Consider the following 23865-nt stretch of genomic DNA (forward strand, 5'->3'; position numbering starts at 1 on the left):
CTGTCGCTTTTTACACAGTTCTTACAAGTGGCACATTGGGGATGAGGAGCATAGCATGCTGACACGCATAGCTGTGGACTTCTGCATGGCATGGGGCCACAGGTCATTCCAAGTATTTCAAGACGCCTGCAAATGTGTGGACACGTTGTGTTGGCCCAACCCTCACAGATTGTGCCAAGTCAAGTAGAGATGCATGTTGTGCTGTTCTAAAGTGACACGTCGTCAACGGCAAAAACATCTCTCAGAGTTCCTGGCTTGACTTGCCCAGGCTGGATATTTGCCGAAAGAAGCAAAGAGGACTAGACACCTTGCCTAGACGCAACTGCATATTTCATTGTCACCTGGAAGGCCATCCAGGCTTTTCACCATCATGGCCCTCAGTCAACAAGGCGCCCGAACAGGGACTCAAACCCTGGACCCTCAGATTAAAAGTCTGATGCCCTCCTGGCTGAGCTACCCGAGCTTCAGTGAAGTGCTTCATGATTGTTCCAGACCGCTTTCTGGCCGGTTTAGAAAACTGGGCTCAGGGTGAAAAGGGTCACATGCATATGAGATGTTTGGGCAATGCGAGTTCTCCACAGCAAATCCAAATTTCCGGTGTTTTCTCCTTGTCCTCCTGCAATTCCAATGGCTTGACATTTGGGAGCTCGTCCAAAACCGATGTCAAACCATAATCACGCCTTCCTTCGAGCCGGAATTGAACCAGCGACCTAAGGATGCCCGCAGCCTGAAACCTCCAGTCCTCCGCTCCACCAGCTGAGCTATCAAAGGGAAGCTTCTCACCGTCTTCCCCTGGCAGTCTCAGTGGCCGTGCAAAGCCAAGAAGCACCGTGGCTTGGCTCAGTGGTTTTCAACCCGTGTGCCGTGAGGACTACCCAATTGTGTCGTGAGATTTTTATCCCCTGAAAAATATTATGTCATTTTGTTTGGTCAACTTCATAAATCTTGTATCAAATCAAACTTATTCAAATGTGTGAAAATATTACATTTATACATCACCTGTAGAAAGCGTTTCATAACTGAAATGTTGTGTTTGCCGGACTGAACGCACACCTACACTGAGTTGCAGTGCTATCAGTTGTATCGTAAGGTACACTTAAAAATTTCAATTTAAGAAGTGAATTTATAGTATCACCTTATCACGAATCCTGGAATCTTGTAGAACTCAATTTCTGTAATAATTGGACACAGACACCAATTCCAAAGATATAAATTGTTAAATTTATTCAAAAACAAAGACTAAATGTAGCACTACACTAATTATACAAAAGGGAAAAGCTAATCAAAATTCAACTCTAGATCAACAAATCAAAGACAAATCACTTCCGTGACCAAATCAAAGACCATGGGATCGCATATGATTACACACAAATCGTTAAACAAAAAAGGTTATAAACACATTAACTACAATACCGGTTAGTAAGACGAAGGTGAGTCTCTCGTTAGTATTGTTAGTCAGACATTAAATAACTACGCAGGTTAGTATTTATGTCAGGTAACTTCTCGTTATATATATATCTGTCTCATTTACGTTTAGGTGCCGAGAAAGATCCTATCGTTACTTGTTACCACAATTTCCCTTAACTGATTATTATTCAATGATCAAGGATAGGCAGGGCCACCAATAATCTAACGTCTATTGACTTGTGTCAATTTCAGACTAAACAGTTAAACAGGAATGAGAAGATATTTCTCGGGGTTGACAGATTTTATTTCTAAAATTATCAACAAAACAGTTTAATGCAACACACATTTATATTTAAGAAAACGAAATGATATTACACATTCTAGAGTTTTGAATCACAGAATAACATTTCTAATTGATTTCTCAAATGTCATGAATCATGAACTCCAAACTGTTAAACTTATCTGAACTTCGTCGCAGAGAGGCCTCTCTGTCTTCGGGCTCAGATCACAGCACACGGCACATGGTCCGTGTGGTTTGGAACAAAGGCAGTGCGGTTCGGCTTTGTCCAAGAACTTCCACTCAGTCGATGCACCTGGAAATTGGGGTTTCGCGAAATTAGAGTCTTTTCCAAACAGATTTTCCACTGGTTTGAAGGCTCCAAGGTTGTGCACAAAATCTTCTTTGTAAGCAGGGTTCCACCGTAGTTACTTGAAGACAAAGTCTTTGAGGAAAGCAGAGCCCTGTTCGTTCCAAGGGTCAAGTTTCTTAAGACTCAAATAGCTATTTAAATGACTGAACACTTTCATATACATTCGACTTACTCAATTGTCCAGCTGTAAAACTCCACTGATCAGGTGGGCACAGGCGGGCATGCGCAGTCTGTAAAGTTCTTTCTTTAATATAGTCCTTTAATAGAATTCTTCGTACGGCTCAATCTCCTTCTCCCAGTTTAACTCTTCTGTTGCCGGCAAAGACTTGGTTGGTTTCTGGTTCCGGTTCGGGCAACAGAGCTACAGGTTGAGCTGTGGCAGCGAGTTACTGGTTCAGGTGAGAGAGAAATAGAGCGAGAGAGAGAGAGAGAGAGAGAGAGAGAGAGAGAGAGAGAGAGAGAGAGAGAGACTGTGCACTGTTCCTTATAGTCTGTCAGATCAATAGGTGATTGGTTCTTGAGTTCTTGAGATTGGATTTCGGTTTCAGCCCCCAGTGTCCTAATGGAGGGGGGCTTGATTTATGACTGATGTCAATCCATGCCATCTTTTGGAAATGCCGGTTGGCCCGGGTTCGTAGCTCTATGTCGGGATTTCGGCTCTCGTCCACTTCAAAGAGTTTTTATCACCTACAGGCCCCTTTCTCCAGACATCTCATAGCAGGATTCAACCTATTTGGCCTCTTCTCGGTGCCATCCTCCCCAAAACTGTCACTTTGATGCAAACCAGTTCCAAGCTGATGAGCAAAGGAAATCTGATAACTTTGGGGGTGGAGAGGTCTTCTTTAGATCAGTGCTTCAGCTCAGAGCCCGAATGCTCTTATCAAAATAAACCCAACATAACGCTACACAGTGGAACTGCAAGGCAATTGATTAAAGGGACATGTGGTGAATTCCTTTTTATCTTTATACTGTTGTTGGATGTCTCCTGTTCCTCTAAGTCTCATTTGGCCTTGGTTTTCCCCCTCTGTGTTGAATAATCGGGCTCTAAATAGCCCCGGCGTTTCTCCTGCAGTTCTTCGTTCTTTCCACTGCTAGCGCTGCCTTTGTGCAGCTTGTTATAGGATATTGTGAACTGAACCTATTTTGCTGTGAATTTATATTTACTGCGAATAGTTTATTGTGGCTGGTCTTGGTCTGTCTGCACTAAATAAATGATTTGTATCAAGGGATTATTTAGTTTGTCTGTGTACTTTTTTACCTAACCACTAAGGTCCACTCCTTGCACTTCACACATTTGCCCTTTTAATTACTCCCTTACTGACATACTTTAACATGCAATGTGCGTGTGATAATAGTTTTAGCAGCCTGTTGCCATTCAGGTGAGACAATACCTAGTAAATCCTTTTTTTTTTTTTCATGTTGGTGCGCCGCGAAGGTTTTTGGTCTCAGCAAAGTGTGCCGTGGCATTACAACGCTTGGGAACCACTGGCTTGGCTTGTTGGGCATCCAGGTATGCACTGAGATTACGATCGGCACGATGATTGTCGTTCTCAGGAGAATTGTGTTTCTTTGCTGATCACGTTCTCTGTCGCTTTTTACACAGTTCTTACAAGTGGCACATTGGGGATGAAGAGCAGAGCATGCTGACACGCATAGCTGTGGACTTCTGCATGGCATGGGGCCACAGGTCATTCCAAGTATTTCAAGACGCCTGCAAATGTGTGGACACGTTGTGTTGGCCCAACCCTCACAGATTGTGCCAAGTCAAGTAGAGATGCATGTTGTGCTGTTCTAAAGTGACACGTCGTCAACAGCAAAAACATCTCTCAGAGTTCCTGGCTTGACTTGCCTCTGGAAGACAACACTTGCCCAGGCTGGATATTTGCCGAAAGAAGCAAAGAGGACTAGACACCTTGCCTAGACGCAACTGCATATTTCATTGTCACCTGGAAGGCCATCCAGGCTTTTCACCATCATGGCCCTCGGTCAACAAGGCGCCCGAACAGGGACTCGAACCCTGGACCCTCAGATTAAAAGTCTGATGCTCTAACACACAAATCGTTAAACAAAAAAGGTTATAAACACATTAACTACAATACCGGTTAGTAAGACGAAGGTGAGTCTCTCGTTAGTATTGTTAGTCAGACATTAAATAACTACGCAGGTTAGTATTTATGTCAGGTAACTTCTCGTTATATATATATCAGTCTCATTTACGTTTAGGTGCCGAGAAAGATCCTATCGTTACTTGTTACCACAATTTCCCTTAACTGATTATTATTCAATGATCATGGATAGGCAGGGACACCAATTATCTAACGTCTATTGACTTGTGTCAATTTCAGACTAAACAGTTAAACAGGAATGAGAAGATATTTCTCGGGGTTGACAGATTTTATTTCTAAAATTATCAACAAAACAGTTTAATGCAACACACATTTATATTTAAGAAAACTAAATGATATTACACATTCTAGAGTTATGAATCACAGAATAACATTTCTAATTGATTTCTCAAATGTCATGAATCATGAACTCCAAACTGTTAAACTTATCTGAACTTCGTCGCAGAGAGGCCTCTCTGTCTTCGGGCTCAGATCACAGCACACGGCACATGGTCCGTGTGGTTTGGAACAAAGGCAGTGCGGTTCGGCTTTGTCCAAGAACTTCCACTCAGTCGATGCAGCTGGAAGTTGGGGTTTCGCGAAATTAGAGTCTTTTCCAAACAGATTTTCCACTGGTTTGAAGGCTCCAAGGTTGTGCACAAAATCTTCTTTGTAAGCAGGGTTCCACCGTAGTTACTTGAAGACAAAGTCTTTGAGGAAAGCAGGGCCCTGTTCGTTCCAAGGGTCAAGTTTCTTAAGACTCAAATAGCTATTTAAATGACTGAACACTTTCATATACATTCGACTTACTCAATTGTCCAGCTGTAAAACTCCACTGATCAGGTGGGCACAGGCGGGCATGCGCAGTCTGTAAAGTTCTTTATTTAATAAAGTCCTTTAAAAGAATTCTTCGTACGGCTCAATCTCCTTCTCCCAGTTTAACTCTTCTGTTGCCGGCAAAGACTTGGTTGGTTTCTGGTTCCGGTTCGGGCAACAGAGCTACTGGTTGAACTGTGGCAGCGAGTTACTGGTTCAGGTGAGAGAGAAAGAGAGAGAGAGAGAAAGAGAGAGAGAGAGAGAGAGAGAGAGACTGTGCACTGTTCCTTATAGTCTGTCAGATCAATAGGTGATTGGTTCTTGAGTTCTTGAGATTGGATTTCGGTTTCAGCCCCCAGTGTCCTAATGGAGGGGGGCTTGATTTATGACTGATGTCAATCCATGCCATCTTTTGGAAATGCCGGTTGGCCCGGGTTCGTAGCTCTATGTCGGGATTTCGGCTCTCGTCCACTTCAAAGAGTTTTTATCACCTACAGGCCCCTTTCTCCAGACATCTCATAGCAGGATTCAACCTATTTGGCCTCTTCTCGGTGCCATCCTCCCCAAAACTGTCACTTTGATGCAAACCAGTTCCAAGCTGATGAGCAAAGGAAATCTGATAACTTTGGGGGTGGAGAGGTCTTCTTTAGATCAGTGCTTCAGCTCAGAGCCCAAATGCTCTTATCAAAATACACCCAACATAATGCTACACAGTGGAACTGCAAGGCAATTGATTAAAGGGACATGTGGTGAATTCCTTTTTATCTTTATACTGTTGTTGGATGTCTCCTGTTCCTCTAAGTCTCATTTGGCCTTGGTTTTCCCCCTCTGTGTTGAATAATCGGGCTCTAAATAGCCCCGGCGTTTCTCCTGCAGTTCTTCGTTCTTTCCACTGCTAGCGCTGCCTTTGTGCAGCTTGTTATAGGATATTGTGAACTGAACCTATTTTGCTGTGAATTTATATTTACTGCGAATAGTTTATTGTGGCTGGTCTTGGTCTGTCTGCACTAAATAAATGATATGTATCAAGGGATTATTTAGTTTGTCTGTGTACTTTTTTACTTAACCACTAAGGGCCACTCCTTGCACTTCACACATTTGCCCTTTTAATTACTCCCTTACTGACATACTTTAACATGCAATGTGCGTGTGATAATAGCTTTAGCAGCCTGTTGCCATTCAGGTGAGACAATACCTAGTAAATCCTTTTTTTTTTTTTTCATGTTGGTGCGCCGCGAAGGTTTTTGGTCTCAGCAAAGTGTGCAGTGGCATTACAACGCTTGGGAACCACTGGCTTGGCTTGTTGGGCATCCAGGTATGCACTGAGATTACGATCGGCACGATGATTGTCGTTCTCAGGAGAATTGTGTTTCTTTGCTGATCACGTTCTCTGTCGCTTTTTATACAGTTCTTACAAGTAGCACATTGGGGATGAGGAGCAGAGCATGCTGACACGCATAGCTGTGGACTTCTGCATGGCATGGGGCCACAGGTCATTCCAAGTATTTCAAGACGCCTGCAAATGTGTGGACACGTTGTGTTGGCCCAACCCTCACAGATTGTGCCAAATCAAGTAGAGATGCATGTTGTGCTGTTCTAAAGTGACACGTCGTCAACGGCAAAAACATCTCTCAGAGTTCCTGGCTTGACTTGCCCAGGCTGGATATTTGCCGAAAGAAGCAAAGAGGACTAGACACCTTGCATAGACGCAACTGCATATTTCATTGTCACCTGGAAGGCCATCCAAGCTTTTCACCATCATGGCCCTCGGTCAACAAGGCGCCCGAACAGGGACTCGAACCCTGGACCCTCAGATTAAAAGTCTGATGCTCTACCGGCTGAGCTACCCGGGCTTCAGTGAAGTGCTTCACAATGTGTTGGCTTCATGATTGTTCCAGACCGCTTTCTGGCCGGTTTAGAAAACTGGGCTCAGGGTGAAAAGGGTCACATGCATATGAGATGTTTGGGCAATGCGAGTTCTACACAGCAAATCCGAATTTCCGGTGTTTTCTCCTTGTCCTCATGCAATTCCAATGGCTTGACATTTGGGAGCTCGTCCAAAACCGATGTCAAGCCATAATCACGCCTTCCTTCGAGCCGGAATTGAACCAGCGACCTAAGGATGCCCGCTGTCTGAAACCTACAGTCCTCCGCTCTACCAACTGAGCTATCGAAGGGAAGCTTCTCACCGTCTTCCCCTGGCAGTCTCAGTGGCCGTGCAAAGCCAAGAAGCACCGTGGCTTGGCTCAGTGGTTTTCAACCCGTGTGCCGTGAGGACTACCCAATTGTGTCGTGAGATTTTTATCCCCTGAAAAATATTATGTCATTTTGTTTGGTCAACTTCATAAATCTTGTATCAAATCAAACTTATTCAAATGTGTGAAAATATTACATTTATACATCACCTGTAGAAAGCGTTTCATAACTGAAATGTTGTGTTTGCCGGACTGAACGCACACCTACACTGAGTTGCAGTGCTATCAGTTGTATCGTAAGGTACACTTATAAATTTCAATTTAAGAAGTGAATTTATAGTATCACCTTATCACGAATCCTGGAATCTTGTAGAACTCAATTTCTGTAATAATTGGACACAGACACCAATTCCAAAGATATAAATTGTTAAATTTATTCAAAAACAAAGACTAAATGTAGCACTACACTAATTATACAAAAGGGAAAAGCTAATTAAAATTCAACTCTAGATCAACAAATCAAAGACAAATCACTTCCGTGACCAAATCAAAGACCATGGGATCGCATATGATAACACACAAATCGTTAAACAAAAAAGGTTATAAACACATTAACTACAATACCGGTTAGTAAGACGAAGGTGAGTCTCTCGTTAGTATTGTTAGTCAGACATTAAATAACTACGCAGGTTAGTATTTATGTCAGGTAACTTCTCGTTATATATATATCAGTCTCATTTACGTTTAGGTGCCGAGAAAGATCCTATCGTTACTTGTTACCACAATTTCCCTTAACTGATTATTATTCAATGATCAAGGATAGGCAGGGCCACCAATAATCTAACGTCTATTGACTTGTGTCAATTTCAGACTAAACAGTTAAACAGGAATGAGAAGATATTTCTCGGGGTTGACAGATTTTATTTCTAAAATTATCAACAAAACAGTTTAATGCAACACACATTTATATTTAAGAAAACTAAATGATATTACACATTCTAGAGTTTTGAATCACAGAATAACATTTCTAATTGATTTCTCAAATGTCATGAATCATGAACTCCAAACTGTTAAACTTATCTGAACTTCGTCGCAGAGAGGCCTCTCTGTCTTCGGGCTCAGATCACAGCACACGGCACATGGTCCGTGTGGTTTGGAACAAAGGCAGTGCGGTTCGGCTTTGTCCAAGAACTTCCACTCAGTCGATGCACCTGGAAATTGGGGTTTCGCGAAATTAGAGTCTTTTCCAAACAGATTTTCCACTGGTTTGAAGGCTCCAAGGTTGTGCACAAAATCTTCTTTGTAAGCAGGGTTCCACCGTAGTTACTTGAAGACAAAGTCTTTGAGGAAAGCAGGGCCCTGTTCGTTCCAAGGGTCAAGTTTCTTAAGACTCAAATAGCTATTTAAATGACTGAACACTTTCATATACATTCGACTTACTCAATTGTCCAGCTGTAAAACTCCACTGATCAGGTGGGCACAGGCGGGCATGCGCAGTCTGTAAAGTTCTTTATTTAATAAAGTCCTTTAATAGAATTCTTCGTACGGCTCAATCTCCTTCTCCCAGTTTAACTCTTCTGTTGCCGGCAAAGACTTGGTTGGTTTCTGGTTCCGGTTCGGGCAACAGAGCTACAGGTTGAGCTGTGGCAGCGAGTTACTGGTTCAGGTGAGAGAGAAAGAGAGAGAGAGAGAGAGAGAGAGAGAGAGACTGTGCACTGTTCCTTATAGTCTGTCAGATCAATAGGTGATTGGTTCTTGAGTTCTTGAGATTGGATTTCGGTTTCAGCCCCCAGTGTCTTAATGGAGGGGGGCTTGATTTATGACTGATGTCAATCCATGCCATCTTTTGGAAGTGCCGGTTGGCCCGGGTTCGTAGCTCTATGTCGGGATTTCGGCTCTCGTCCACTTCAAAGAGTTTTTATCACCTACAGGCCCCTTTCTCCAGACATCTCATAGCAGGATTCAACCTATTTGGCCTCTTCTCGGTGCCATCCACCCCAAAACTGTCACTTTGATGCAAACCAGTTCCAAGCTGATGAGCAAAGGAAATCTGATAACTTTGGGGGTGGAGAGGTCTTCTTTAGATCAGTGCTTCAGCTCAGAGCCCAAATGCTCTTATCAAAATACACCCAACATAACGCTACACAGTGGAACTGCAAGGCAATTGATTAAAGGGACATGTGGTGAATTCCTTTTTATCTTTATACTGTTGTTGGATGTCTCCTGTTCCTCTAAGTCTCATTTGGCCCTGGTTTTCCCCCTCTGTGTTGAATAATCGGGCTCTAAATAGCCCCGGCGTTTCTCCTGCAGTTCTTCGTTCTTTCCACTGCTAGCGCTGCCTTTGTGCAGCTTGTTATAGGATATTGTGAACTGAACCTATTTTGCTGTGAATTTATATTTACTGCGAATAGTTTATTGTGGCTGGTCTTGGTCTGTCTGCACTAAATAAATGATTTGTATCAAGGGATTATTTAGTTTGTCTGTGTACTTTTTTACCTAACCACTAAGGGCCACTCCTTGCACTTCACACATTTGCCCTTTTAATTACTCCCTTACTGACATACTTTAACATGCAATGTGCGTGTGATAATAGTTTTAGCAGCCTGTTGCCATTCAGGTGAGACAATACCTAGTAAATCCTTTTTTTTTTTTTTCATGTTGGTGCGCCGCAAAGGTTTTTGGTCTCAGCAAAGTGTTCCGTGGCATTACAACGCTTGGGAACCACTGGCTTGGCTTGTTGGGCATCCAGGTATGCACTGAGATTACGATCGGCACGATGATTGTCGTTCTCAGGAGAATTGTGTTTCTTTGCTGATCACGTTCTCTGTCGCTTTTTACACAGTTCTTACAAGTGGCACATTGGGGATGAAGAGCAGAGCATGCTGACACGCATAGCTGTGGACTTCTGCATGGCATGGGGCCACAGGTCATTCCAAGTATTTCAAGACGCCTGCAAATGTGTGGACACGTTGTGTTGGCCCAACCCTCACAGATTGTGCCAAGTCAAGTAGAGATGCATGTTGTGCTGTTCTAAAGTGACACGTCGTCAACGGCAAAAACATCTCTCAGAGTTCCTGGCTTGACTTGCCTCTGGAAGACAACACTTGCCCAGGCTGGATATTTGCCGAAAGAAGCAAAGAGGACTAGACACCTTGCCTAGACGCAACTGCATATTTCATTGTCACCTGGAAGGCCATCCAGGCTTTTCACCATCATGGCCCTCGGTCAACAATGCGCCCGAACAGGGACTCGAACCCTGGACCCTCAGATTAAAAGTCTGATGCTCTAACACACAAATCGTTAAACAAAAAAGGTTATAAACACATTAACTACAATACCGGTTAGTAAGACGAAGGTGAGTCTCTCGTTAGTATTGTTAGTCAGACATTAAATAACTACGCAGGTTAGTATTTATGTCAGGTAACTTCTCGTTATATATATATCAGTCTCATTTACGTTTAGGTGCCGAGAAAGATCCTATCATTACTTGTTACCACAATTTCCCTTAACTGATTATTATTCAATGATCAAGGATAGGCAGGGCCACCAATAATCTAACGTCTATTGACTTGTGTCAATTTCAGACTAAACAGTTAAACAGGAATGAGAAGATATTTCTCGGGGTTGACAGATTTTATTTCTAAAATTATCAACAAAACAGTTTAATGCAACACACATTTATATTTAAGAAAACGAAATGATATTACACATTCTAGAGTTTTGAATCACAGAATAACATTTCTAATTGATTTCTCAAATGTCATGAATCATGAACTCCAAACTGTTAAACTTATCTGAACTTCGTCACAGAGAGGCCTCTCTGTCTTCGGGCTCAGATCACAGCACACGGCATATGGTCCGTGTGGTTTGGAACAAAGGCAGTGCGGTTCGGCTTTGTCCAAGAACTTCCACTCAGTCGATGCACCTGGAAATTGGGGTTTCGCGAAATTAGAGTCTTTTCCAACAGATTTTCCACTGGTTTGAAGGCTCCAAGGTTGTGCACAAAATCTTCTTTGTAAGCAGGGTTCCACCGTAGTTACTTGAAGACAAAGTCTTTGAGGAAAGCAGGGCCCTGTTCGTTCCAAGGGTCAAGTTTCTTAAGACTCAAATAGCTATTTAAATGACTGAACACTTTCATATACATTCGACTTACTCAATTGTCCAGCTGTAAAACTCCACTGATCAGGTGGGCACAGGCGGGCATGCGCAGTCTGTAAAGTTCTTTCTTTAATATAGTCCTTTAATAGAATTCTTCGTACGGCTCAATCTACTTCTCCCAGTTTAACTCTTCTGTTGCCGGCAAAGACTTGGTTGGTTTCTGGTTCCGGTTCGGGCAACAGAGCTACAGGTTGAGCTGTGGCAGCGAGTTACTGGTTCAGGTGAGAGAGAAAGAGAGAGAGAGAGAGAGAGACTGTGCACTGTTTCTTATAGTCTGTCAGATCAATAGGTGATTGGTTCTTGAGTTCTTGAGATTGGATTTCGGTTTCAGCCCCCAGTGTCCTAATGGAGGGGGGCTTGATTTATGACTGATGTCAATCCATGCCATCATTTGGAAATGCCGGTTGGCCCGGGTTCGTAGCTCTATGTCGGGATTTCGGCTCTCGACCACTTCAAAGAGTTTTTATCACCTACAGGCCCCTTTCTCCAGACATCTCATAGCAGGATTCAACCTATTTGGCCTCTTCTCGGTGCCATCCTCCCCAAAACTGTCACTTTGATGCAAACCAGTTCCAAGCTGATGAGCAAAGGAAATCTGATAACTTTGGGGGTGGAGAGGTCTTCTTTAGATCAGTGCTTCAGCTCAGAGCCCAAATGCTCTTATCAAAATACACCCAACATAACGCTACACAGTGGAACTGCAAGGCAATTGATTAAAGGGACATGTGGTGAATTCCTTTTCATCTTTATACTGTTGTTGGATGTCTCCTGTTCCTCTAAGTCTCATTTGGCTTTGGTTTCCCCCCTCTGTGTTGAATAATCGGGCTCTAAATAGCCCCGGCGTTTCTTCTGCAGTTCTTCGTTCTTTCCACTGCTAGCGCTGCCTTTGTGAAGGCAGATGGTGCTTGTGAGAAGTCAACAGCATGTCCACCGAAAAGGGTGTCTGACTCCTGGTTTTGGATCCGGAAGGGTTGATAACAGACCGAAATGGTTACAATATGATACTGCTTAGATTAACTGTGGATATGTATTGTGATCGTGCTCGGCTCAGGTGTGCGTTCAGTCTGCACACAAAACATTTCGGTCGCGAAACGTCTAATCAAATCGAATAAAATGGCGGGGATAGCATGTTTGATCCGTGTGCTATTGTTTTTCAACAATTGTAATGCCCTTTGTAACGTTTAACTACTTCGTTAAATACAGCTTGTTATAGGATATTGTGAACTGAACCTATTTTGCTGTGAATTTATATTTACTGCGAATAGTTTATTGTGGCTGGTCTTGGTCTGTCTGCACTAAATAAATGATTTGTATCAAGGGATTATTTAGTTTGTCTGTGTACTTTTTTACCTAACCACTAAGGGCCACTCCTTGCACTTCACACATTTGCCCTTTTAATTACTCCCTTACTGACATACTTTAACATGCAATGTGCGTGTGATAATAGTTTTAGCAGCCTGTTGCCATTCAGGTGAGACAATACCTAGTAAATCCTTTTTTTTTTTTTTCATGTTGGTGCGCCGCGAAGGTTTTTGGTCTCAGCAAAGTGTGCCGTGGCATTACAATGCTTGGGAACCACTGGCTTGGCTTGTTGGGCATCCAGGTATGCACTGAGATTACGATCGGCACGATGATTGTCGTTCTCAGGAGAATTGTGTTTCTTTGCTGATCATGTTCTCTGTCGCTTTTTACAAAGTTCTTACAAGTGGCACATTGGGGATGAGGAGCAGAGCATGCTGACACGCATAGCTGTGGACTTCTGCATGGCATGGGGCCACAGGTCATTCCAAGTATTTCAAGACGCCTGCAAATGTGTGGACACGTTGTGTTGGCCCAACCCTCACAGATTGTGCCAAGTCAAGTAGAGATGCATGTTGTGCTGTTCTAAAGTGACACGTCGTCAACGGCAAAAACATCTCTCAGAGTTCCTGGCTTGACTTGCCTCTGGAAGACAACACTTGCCCAGGCTGGATATTTGCAGAAAGAAGCAAAGAGGACTAGACACCTTGCCTAGACACAACTGCATATTTCATTGTCACCTGGAAGGCCATCCAGGCTTTTCACCATCATGGCCCTCGGTCAACAAGGCACCCGAACAGGGACTCGAACCCTGGACCCTCAGATTAAAAGTCTGATGCTCTACCGGCTGAGCTACCCGGGCTTCAGTGAAGTGCTTCACAATGTGTTGGCTTCATGATTGTTCCAGACCGCTTTCTGGCCGGTTTAGAAAACTGGGCTCAGGGTGAAAAGGGCCACATGCATATGAGATGTTTGGGCAATGCGAGTTCTCCACAGCAAATCCGAATTTCCGGTGTTTTCTCCTTGTCCTCATGCAATTCCAATGGCTTGACATTTGGGAGCTCGTCCAAAACCGATGTCAAACCATAATCACGCCTTCCTTCGAGCCGGAATTGAACCAGCGATCTAAGGATGCCCGCTGTCTGAAACCTACAGTCCTCCGCTCTACCAACTGAGCTATCGAAGGGAAGATTCTCACTGTCTTCCCCTGGCAGTCTCAGTGGCCGTGCAAAGCCAAGAAGCACCGTGGCTTGGCTCAGTGGTTTTCAACCCGTGTGCCGTGAGGACTACCCAATTGTGTCGTGAGATTTTTATCCCCTGAAAAATATTATGTCATTTTGTTTGGTCAACTTCATAAATCTTGTATCAAATCAAACTTATTCAAATGTGTGAAAATATTACATTTATACATCACCTGTAGAAAGCGTTTCATAACTGAAATGTTGTGTTTGCCGGACTGAACGCACACCTACACTGAGTTGCAGTGCTATCAGTTGTATCTTAAGGTACACTTATAAATTTCAATTTAAGAAGTGAATTTATAGTATCACCTTATCACGAATCCTGGAATCTTGTAGAACTCAATTTCTGTAATAATTGGACACAGACACCAATTCCAAAGATATAAATTGTTAAATTTATTCAAAAACAAAGACTAAATGTAGCACTACACTAATTATACAAAAGGGAAAAGCTAATTAAAATTCAACTCTAGATCAACAAATCAAAGACAAATCACTTCCGTGACCAAATCAAAGACCATGGGATCGCATATGATAACACACAAATCGTTAAACAAAAAAGGTTATAAACACATTAACTACAATACCGGTTAGTAAGACGAAGGTGAGTCTCTCGTTAGTATTGTTAGTCAGACATTAAATAACTACGCAGGTTAGTATTTATGTCAGGTAACTTCTCGTTATATATATATCAGTCTCATTTACGTTTAGGTGCCGAGAAAGATCCTATCGTTACTTGTTACCACAATTTCCCTTAACTGATTATTATTCAATGATCAAGGATAGGCAGGGCCACCAATAATCTAACGTCTATTGACTTGTGTCAATTTCATACTAAACAGTTAAACAGGAATGAGAACATATTTCTCGGGGTTGACAGATTTTATTTCTAAAATTATCAACAAAACAGTTTAATGCAACACACATTTATATTTAAGAAAACTAAATGATATTACACATTCTAGAGTTATGAATCACAGAATAACATTTCTAATTGATTTCTCAAATGTCATGAATCATGAACTCCAAACTGTTAAACTTATCTGAACTTCGTCGCAGAGAGGCCTCTCTGTCTTCGGGCTCAGATCACAGCACACGGCACATGGTCCGTGTGGTTTGGAACAAAGGCAGTGCGGTTCGGCTTTGTCCAAGAACTTCCACTCAGTCGATGCAGCTGGAAGTTGGGGTTTCGTGAAATTAGAGTCTTTTCCAAACAGATTTTCCACTGGTTTGAAGGCTCCAAGGTTGTGCACAAAATCTTCTTTGTAAGCAGGGTTCCACCGTAGTTACTTGAAGACAAAGTCTTTGAGGAAAGCAGGGCCCTGTTCGTTCCAAGGGTCAAGTTTCTTAAGACTCAAATAGCTATTTAAATGACTGAACACTTTCATATACATTCGACTTACTCAATTGTCCAGCTGTAAAACTCCACTGATCAGGTGGGCACAGGCGGGCATGCGCAGTCTGTAAAGTTCTTTATTTAATAAAGTCCTTTAAAAGAATTCTTCGTACGGCTCAATCTCCTTCTCCCAGTTTAACTCTTCTGTTGCCGGCAAAGACTTGGTTGGTTTCTGGTTCCGGTTCGGGCAACAGAGCTACAGGTTGAGCTGTGGCAGCGAGTTACTGGTTCAGGTGAGAGAGAAAGAGAGAGAGAGAGAAAGAGAGAGAGAGAGAGAGAGAGAGAGACTGTGCACTGTTCCTTATAGTCTGTCAGATCAATAGGTGATTGGTTCTTGAGTTCTTGAGATTGGATTTCGGTTTCAGCCCCCAGTGTCCTAATGGAGGGGGGCTTGATTTATGACTGATGTCAATCCATGCCATCTTTTGAAAATGCCGGTTGGCCCGGGTTCGTAGCTCTATGTCGGGATTTCGGCTCTCGTCCACTTCAAAGAGTTTTTATCACCTACAGGCCCCTTTCTCCAGACATCTCATAGCGGGATTCAACCTATTTGGCCTCTTCTCGGTGCCATCCTCCCCAAAACTGTCACTTTGATGCAAACCAGTTCCAAGCTGATGAGCAAAGGAAATCTGATAACTTTGGGGGTGGAGAGGTCTTCTTTAGATCAGTGCTTCAGCTCAGAGCCCAAATGCTCTTATCAAAATACACCCAACATAACGCTACACAGTGGAACTGCAAGGCAATTGATTAAAGGGACATGTGGTGAATTCCTTTTTATCTTTATACTGTTGTTGGATGTCTCCTGTTCCTCTAAGTCTCATTTGGCCTTGGTTTTCCCCCTCTGTGTTGAATAATCGGGCTCTAAATAGCCCCGGCGTTTCTCCTGCAGTTCTTCGTTCTTTCCACTGCTAGCGCTGCCTTTGTGCAGCTTGTTATAGGATATTGTGAACTGAACCTATTTTGCTGTGAATTTATATTTACTGCGAATAGTTTATTGTGGCTGGTCTTGGTCTGTCTGCACTAAATAAATGATTTGTATCAAGGGATTATTTAGTTTGTCTGTGTACTTTTTTACCTAACCACTAAGGGCCACTCCTTGCACTTCACACATTTGCCCTTTTAATTACTCCCTTACTGACATACTTTAACATGCAATGTGCGTGTGATAATAGTTTTAGCAGCCTGTTGCCATTCAGGTGAGACAATACCTAGTAAATCCTTTTTTTTTTTTTTCATGTTGGTGCGCCGCGAAGGTTTTTGGTCTCAGCAAAGTGTGCCGTGGCATTACAACGCTTGGGAACCACTGGCTTGGCTTGTTGGGCATCCAGGTATGCACTGAGATTACGATCGGCACGATGATTGTCGTTCTCAGGAGAATTGTGTTTCTTTGCTGATCACGTTCTCTGTCGCTTTTTACACAGTTCTTACAAGTGGCACATTGGGGATGAAGAGCAGAGCATGCTGACACGCATAGCTGTGGACTTCTGCATGGCATGGGGCCACAGGTCATTCCAAGTATTTCAAGACGCCTGCAAATGTGTGGACACGTTGTGTTGGCCCAACCCTCACAGATTGTGCCAAGTCAAGTAGAGATGCATGTTGTGCTGTTCTAAAGTGACACGTCGTCAACGGCAAAAACATCTCTCAGAGTTCCTGGCTTGACTTGCCTCTGGAAGACAACACTTGCCCAGGCTGGATATTTGCCGAAAGAAGCAAAGAGGACTAGACACCTTGCCTACACGCAACTGCATATTTCATTGTCACCTGGAAGGCCATCCAGGCTTTTCACCATCATGGCCCTCGGTCAACAAGGCGCCCGAACAGGGACTCGAACCCTGGACCCTCAGATTAAAAGTCTGATGCTCTAACACACAAATCGTTAAACAAAAAAGGTTATAAACACATTAACTACAATACCGGTTAGTAAGACGAAGGTGAGTCTCTCGTTAGTATTGTTAGTCAGACATTAAATAACTACGCAGGTTAGTATTTATGTCAGGTAACTTCTCGTTATATATATATCAGTCTCATTTACGTTTAGGTGCCGAGAAAGATCCTATCGTTACTTGTTACCACAATTTCCCTTAACTGATTATTATTCAATGATCAAGGATAGGCAGGGCCACCAATAATCTAACGTCTATTGACTTGTGTCAATTTCATACTAAACAGTTAAACAGGAATGAGAACATATTTCTCGGGGTTGACAGATTTTATTTCTAAAATTATCAACAAAACAGTTTAATGCAACACACATTTATATTTAAGAAAACTAAATGATATTACACATTCTAGAGTTATGAATCACAGAATAACATTTCTAAATGATTTCTCAAATGTCATGAATCATGAACTCCAAACTGTTAAACTTATCTGAACTTCGTCGCAGAGAGGCCTCTCTGTCTTCGGGCTCAGATCACAGCACACGGCACATGGTCTGTGTGGTTTGGAACAAAGGCAGTGCGGTTCGGCTTTGTCCAAGAACTTCCACTCAGTCGATGCAGCTGGAAGTTGGGGTTTCGCGAAATTAGAGTCTTTTCCAAACAGATTTTCCACTGGTTTGAAGGCTCCAAGGTTGTGCACAAAATCTTCTTTGTAAGCAGGGTTCCACCGTAGTTACTTGAAGACAAAGTCTTTGAGGAAAGCAGGGCCCTGTTCGTTCCAAGGGTCAAGTTTCTTAAGACTCAAATAGCTATTTAAATGACTGAACACTTTCATATACATTCGACGTACTCAATTGTCCAGCTGTAAAACTCCACTGATCAGGTGGGCACAGGCGGGCATGCGCAGTCTGTAAAGTTCTTTCTTTAATATAGTCCTTTAATAGAATTCTTCGTACGGCTCAATCTCCTTCTCCCAGTTTAACTCTTCTGTTGCCGGCAAAGACTTGGTTGGTTTCTGGTTCCGGTTCGGGCAACAGAGCTACAGGTTGAGCTGTGGCAGCGAATTACTGGTTCAGGTGAGAGAGAAAGAGAGAGAGAGAGAGAGAGAGACTGTGCACTGTTCCTTATAGTCTGTCAGATCAATAGGTGATTGGTTCTTGAGTTCTTGAGATTGGATTTCGGTTTCAGCCCCCAGTGTCCTAATGGAGGGGGGCTTGATTTATGACTGATGTCAATCCATGCCATCTTTTGGAAATGCCGGTTGGCCCGGGTTCGTAGCTCTATGTCGGGATTTCGGCTCTCGTCCACTTCAAAGAGTTTTTGTCACCTACAGGCCCCTTTCTCCAGACATCTCATAGCAGGATTCAACCTATTTGGCCTCTTCTCGGTGCCATCCTCCCCAAAACTGTCACTTTGATGCAAACCAGTTCCAAGCTGATGAGCAAAGGAAATCTGATAACTTTGGGGGTGGAGAGGTCTTCTTTAGATCAGTGCTTCAGCTCAGAGCCCAAATGCTCTTATCAATATACACCCAACATAACGCTACACAGTGGAACTGCAAGGCAATTGATTAAAGGGACATGTGGTGAATTCCTTTTTATCTTTATACTGTTGTTGGATGTCTCCTGTTCCTCTAAGTCTCATTTGGCCTTGGTTTTCCCCCTCTGTGTTGAATAATCGGGCTCTAAATAGCCCCGGCGTTTCTCCTGCAGTTCTTCGTTCTTTCCACTGCTAGCGCTGCCTTTGTGCAGCTTGTTATAGGATATTGTGAACTGAACCTATTTTGCTGTGAATTTATATTTACTGCGAATAGTTTATTGTGGCTGGTCTTGGTCTGTCTGCACTAAATAAATGATTTGTATCAAGGGATTATTTAGTTTGTCTGTGTACTTTTTTACCTAACCACTAAGGGCCACTCCTTGCACTTCACACATTTGCCCTTTTAATTACTCCCTTACTGACATACTTTAACATGCAATGTGCGTGTGATAATAGTTTTAGCAGCCTGTTGCCATTCAGGTGAGACAATACCTAGTAAATCCTTTTTTTTTTTTTTCATGTTGGTGCGCCGCGAAGGTTTTTGGTCTCAGCAAAGTGTGCCGTGGCATTACAACGCTTGGGAACCACTGGCTTGGCTTGTTGGGCATCCAGGTATGCACTGAGATTACGATCGGCACGATGATTGTCGTTCTCAGGAGAATTGTGTTTCTTTGCTGATCACGTTCTCTGTCGCTTTTTACACAGTTCTTACAAGTGGCACATTGGGGATGAAGAGCAGAGCATGCTGACACGCATAGCTGTGGACTTCTGCATGGCATGGGGCCACAGGTCATTCCAAGTATTTCAAGACGCCTGCAAATGTGTGGACACGTTGTGTTGGCCCAACCCTCACAGATTGTGCCAAGTCAAGTAGAGATGCATGTTGTGCTGTTCTAAAGTGACACGTCGTCAACGGCAAAAACATCTCTCAGAGTTCCTGGCTTGACTTGCCTCTGGAAGACAACACTTGCCCAGGCTGGATATTTGCCGAAAGAAGCAAAGAGGACTAGACACCTTGCCTACACGCAACTGCATATTTCATTGTCACCTGGAAGGCCATCCAGGCTTTTCACCATCATGGCCCTCGGTCAACAAGGCGCCCGAACAGGGACTCGAACCCTGGACCCTCAGATTAAAAGTCTGATGCTCTAACACACAAATCGTTAAACAAAAAAGGTTATAAACACATTAACTACAATACCGGTTAGTAAGACGAAGGTGAGTCTCTCGTTAGTATTGTTAGTCAGACATTAAATAACTACGCAGGTTAGTATTTATGTCAGGTAACTTCTCGTTATATATATATCAGTCTCATTTACGTTTAGGTGCCGAGAAAGATCCTATCGTTACTTGTTACCACAATTTCCCTTAACTGATTATTATTCAATGATCAAGGATAGGCAGGGCCACCAATAATCTAACGTCTATTGACTTGTGTCAATTTCATACTAAACAGTTAAACAGGAATGAGAACATATTTCTCGGGGTTGACAGATTTTATTTCTAAAATTATCAACAAAACAGTTTAATGCAACACACATTTATATTTAAGAAAACTAAATGATATTACACATTCTAGAGTTATGAATCACAGAATAACATTTCTAAATGATTTCTCAAATGTCATGAATCATGAACTCCAAACTGTTAAACTTATCTGAACTTCGTCGCAGAGAGGCTTCTCTGTCTTCGGGCTCAGATCACAGCACACGGCACATGGTCTGTGTGGTTTGGAACAAAGGCAGTGCGGTTCGGCTTTGTCCAAGAACTTCCACTCAGTCGATGCAGCTGGAAGTTGGGGTTTCGCGAAATTAGAGTCTTTTCCAAACAGATTTTCCACTGGTTTGAAGGCTCCAAGGTTGTGCACAAAATCTTCTTTGTAAGCAGGGTTCCACCGTAGTTACTTGAAGACAAAGTCTTTGAGGAAAGCAGGGCCCTGTTCGTTCCAAGGGTCAAGTTTCTTAAGACTCAAATAGCTATTTAAATGACTGAACACTTTCATATACATTCGACGTACTCAATTGTCCAGCTGTAAAACTCCACTGATCAGGTGGGCACAGGCGGGCATGCGCAGTCTGTAAAGTTCTTTCTTTAATATAGTCCTTTAATAGAATTCTTCGTACGGCTCAATCTCCTTCTCCCAGTTTAACTCTTCTGTTGCCGGCAAAGACTTGGTTGGTTTCTGGTTCCGGTTCGGGCAACAGAGCTACAGGTTGAGCTGTGGCAGCGAATTACTGGTTCAGGTGAGAGAGAAAGAGAGAGAGAGAGAGAGAGAGACTGTGCACTGTTCCTTATAGTCTGTCAGATCAATAGGTGATTGGTTCTTGAGTTCTTGAGATTGGATTTCGGTTTCAGCCCCCAGTGTCCTAATGGAGGGGGGCTTGATTTATGACTGATGTCAATCCATGCCATCTTTTGGAAATGCCGGTTGGCCCGGGTTCGTAGCTCTATGTCGGGATTTCGGCTCTCGTCCACTTCAAAGAGTTTTTGTCACCTACAGGCCCCTTTCTCCAGACATCTCATAGCAGGATTCAACCTATTTGGCCTCTTCTCGGTGCCATCCTCCCCAAAACTGTCACTTTGATGCAAACCAGTTCCAAGCTGATGAGCAAAGGAAATCTGATAACTTTGGGGGTGGAGAGGTCTTCTTTAGATCAGTGCTTCAGCTCAGAGCCCAAATGCTCTTATCAAAATACACCCAACATAACGCTACACAGTGGAACTGCAAGGCAATTGATTAAAGGGACATGTGGTGAATTCCTTTTTATCTTTATACTGTTGTTGGATGTCTCCTGTTCCTCTAAGTCTCATTTGGCCTTGGTTTTCCCCCTCTGTGTTGAATAATCGGGCTCTAAATAGCCCCGGCGTTTCTCCTGCAGTTCTTCGTTCTTTCCACTGCTAGCGCTGCCTTTGTGCAGCTTGTTATAGGATATTGTGAACTGAACCTATTTTGCTGTGAATTTATATGTACTGCGAATAGTTTATTGTGGCTGGTCTTGGTCTGTCTGCACTAAATAAATGATTTGTATCAAGGGATTATTTAGTTTGTCTGTGTACTTTTTTACCTAACCACTAAGGGCCACTCCTTGCACTTCACACATTTGCCCTTTTAATTACTCCCTTACTGACATACTTTAACATGCAATGTGCGTGTGATAATAGTTTTAGCAGCCTGTTGCCATTCAGGTGAGACAATTCCTAGTAAATCCTTTTTTTTTTTTTTCATGTTGGTGCGCCGCGAAGGTTTTTGGTCTCAGCAAAGTGTGCCGTGGCATTACAACGCTTGGGAACCACTGGCTTGGCTTGTTGGGCATCCAGGTATGCACTGAGATTACGATCGGCACGATGATTGTCGTTCTCAGGAGAATTGTGTTTCTTTGCTGATCACGTTCTCTGTCGCTTTTTACACAGTTCTTACAAGTGGCACATTGGGGATGAAGAGCAGAGCATGCTGACACGCATAGCTGTGGACTTCTGCATGGCATGGGGCCACAGGTCATTCCAAGTATTTCAAGACGCCTGCAAATGTGTGGACACGTTGTGTTGGCCCAACCCTCACAGATTGTGCCAAGTCAAGTAGAGATGCATGTTGTGCTGTTCTAAAGTGACACGTCGTCAACGGCAAAAACATCTCTCAGAGTTCCTGGCTTGACTTGCCTCTGGAAGACAACACTTGCCCAGGCTGGATATTTGCCGAAAGAAGCAAAGAGGACTAGACACCTTGCCTAGACGCAACTGCATATTTCATTGTCACCTGGAAGGCCATCCAGGCTTTTCACCATCATGGCCCTCGGTCAACAAGGCGCCCGAACAGGGACTCGAACCCTGGACCCTCAGATTAAAAGTCTGATGCTCTAACACACAAATCGTTAAACAAAAAAGGTTATAAACACATTAACTACAATACCGGTTAGTAAGACGAAGGTGAGTCTCTCGTTAGTATTGTTAGTCAGACATTAAATAACTACGCAGGTTAGTATTTATGTCAGGTAACTTCTCGTTATATATATATCAGTCTCATTTACGTTTAGGTGCCGAGAAAGATCCTATCGTTACTTGTTACCACAATTTCCCTTAACTGATTATTATTCAATGATCAAGGATAGGCAGGGCCACCAATAATCTAACGTCTATTGACTTGTGTCAATTTCAGACTAAACAGTTAAACAGGAATGAGAAGATATTTCTCGGGGTTGACAGATTTTATTTCTAAAATTATCAACAAAACAGTTTAATGCAACACACATTTATATTTAAGAAAACTAAATGATATTACACATTCTAGAGTTATGAATCACAGAATAACATTTCTAATTGATTTCTCAAATGTCATGAATCATGAACTCCAAACTGTTAAACTTATCTGAACTTCGTCGCAGAGAGGCCTCTCTGTCTTCGGGCTCAGATCACAGCACACGGCACATGGTCCGTGTGGTTTGGAACAAAGGCAGTGCGGTTCGGCTTTGTCCAAGAACTTCCACTCAGTCGATGCAGATGGAAGTTGGGGTTTCGCGAAATTAGAGTCTTTTCCAAACAGATTTTCCACTGGTTTGAAGGCTCCAAGGTTGTGCACAAAATCTTCTTTGTAAGCAGGGTTCCACCGTAGTTACTTGAAGACAAAGTCTTTCAGGAAAGCAGGGCCCTGTTCGTTCCAAGGGTCAAGTTTCTTAAGACTCAAATAGCTATTTAAATGACTGAACACTTTCATATACATTCGACTTACTCAATTGTCCAGCTGTAAAACTCCACTGATCAGGTGGGCACAGGCGGGCATGCGCAGTCTGTAAAGTTCTTTATTTAATAAAGTCCTTTAAAAGAATTCTTCGTACGGCTCAATCTCCTTCTCCCAGTTTAACTCTTCTGTTGCCGGCAAAGACTTGGTTGGTTTCTGGTTCCGGTTCGGGCAACAGAGCTACAGGTTGAGCTGTGGCAGCGAGTTACTGGTTCAGGTGAGAGAGAAAGAGAGAGAGAGAGAAAGAGAGAGAGAGAGAGAGAGAGAGACTGTGCACTGTTCCTTATAGTCTGTCAGATCATTAGGTGATTGGTTCTTGAGTTCTTGAGATTGGATTTCGGTTTCAGCCCCCCCTGTCCTAATGGGGGGGGGCTTGATTTATGACTGATGTCAATCCATGCCATCTTTTGGAAATGCCGGTTGGCCCGGGTTCGTAGCTCTATG

The 23865-nt window shown here is 43.1% G+C and overlaps 6 non-coding genes across 6 annotated transcripts; all 6 read right to left on the reverse strand.

The window, feature by feature from the left end:
* Positions 1–390: 390 nt before the first annotated feature.
* Positions 391–463, reverse strand: trnak-uuu (transfer RNA lysine (anticodon UUU)). The gene has a single exon. It is a non-coding gene; the product is annotated as a tRNA-Lys (tRNA).
* Positions 464–682: 219 nt separating this feature from the next.
* trnas-gga (transfer RNA serine (anticodon GGA)) lies at positions 683–771 on the reverse strand. Its single transcript is given in 2 exon segments — positions 683–718; positions 735–771. It is a non-coding gene; the product is annotated as a tRNA-Ser (tRNA).
* Positions 772–6758: 5987 nt separating this feature from the next.
* On the reverse strand, positions 6759–6831 carry trnak-uuu (transfer RNA lysine (anticodon UUU)). Its single transcript has one exon. It is a non-coding gene; the product is annotated as a tRNA-Lys (tRNA).
* A 235-nt stretch (positions 6832–7066) lies between these two features.
* Positions 7067–7155, reverse strand: trnay-gua (transfer RNA tyrosine (anticodon GUA)). Its single transcript is given in 2 exon segments — positions 7067–7102; positions 7119–7155. It is a non-coding gene; the product is annotated as a tRNA-Tyr (tRNA).
* Positions 7156–13419: 6264 nt separating this feature from the next.
* Positions 13420–13492, reverse strand: trnak-uuu (transfer RNA lysine (anticodon UUU)). Its single transcript has one exon. It is a non-coding gene; the product is annotated as a tRNA-Lys (tRNA).
* Positions 13493–13727: 235 nt separating this feature from the next.
* Positions 13728–13816, reverse strand: trnay-gua (transfer RNA tyrosine (anticodon GUA)). The gene is given in 2 exon segments: positions 13728–13763; positions 13780–13816. It is a non-coding gene; the product is annotated as a tRNA-Tyr (tRNA).
* Between the last annotated feature and the right edge of the window lie 10049 nt (positions 13817–23865).

This window comes from Amia ocellicauda, unplaced genomic scaffold (genome assembly GCF_036373705.1).
Source record: "Amia ocellicauda isolate fAmiCal2 unplaced genomic scaffold, fAmiCal2.hap1 HAP1_SCAFFOLD_159, whole genome shotgun sequence".
Taxonomy (NCBI): domain Eukaryota; kingdom Metazoa; phylum Chordata; class Actinopteri; order Amiiformes; family Amiidae; genus Amia; species Amia ocellicauda.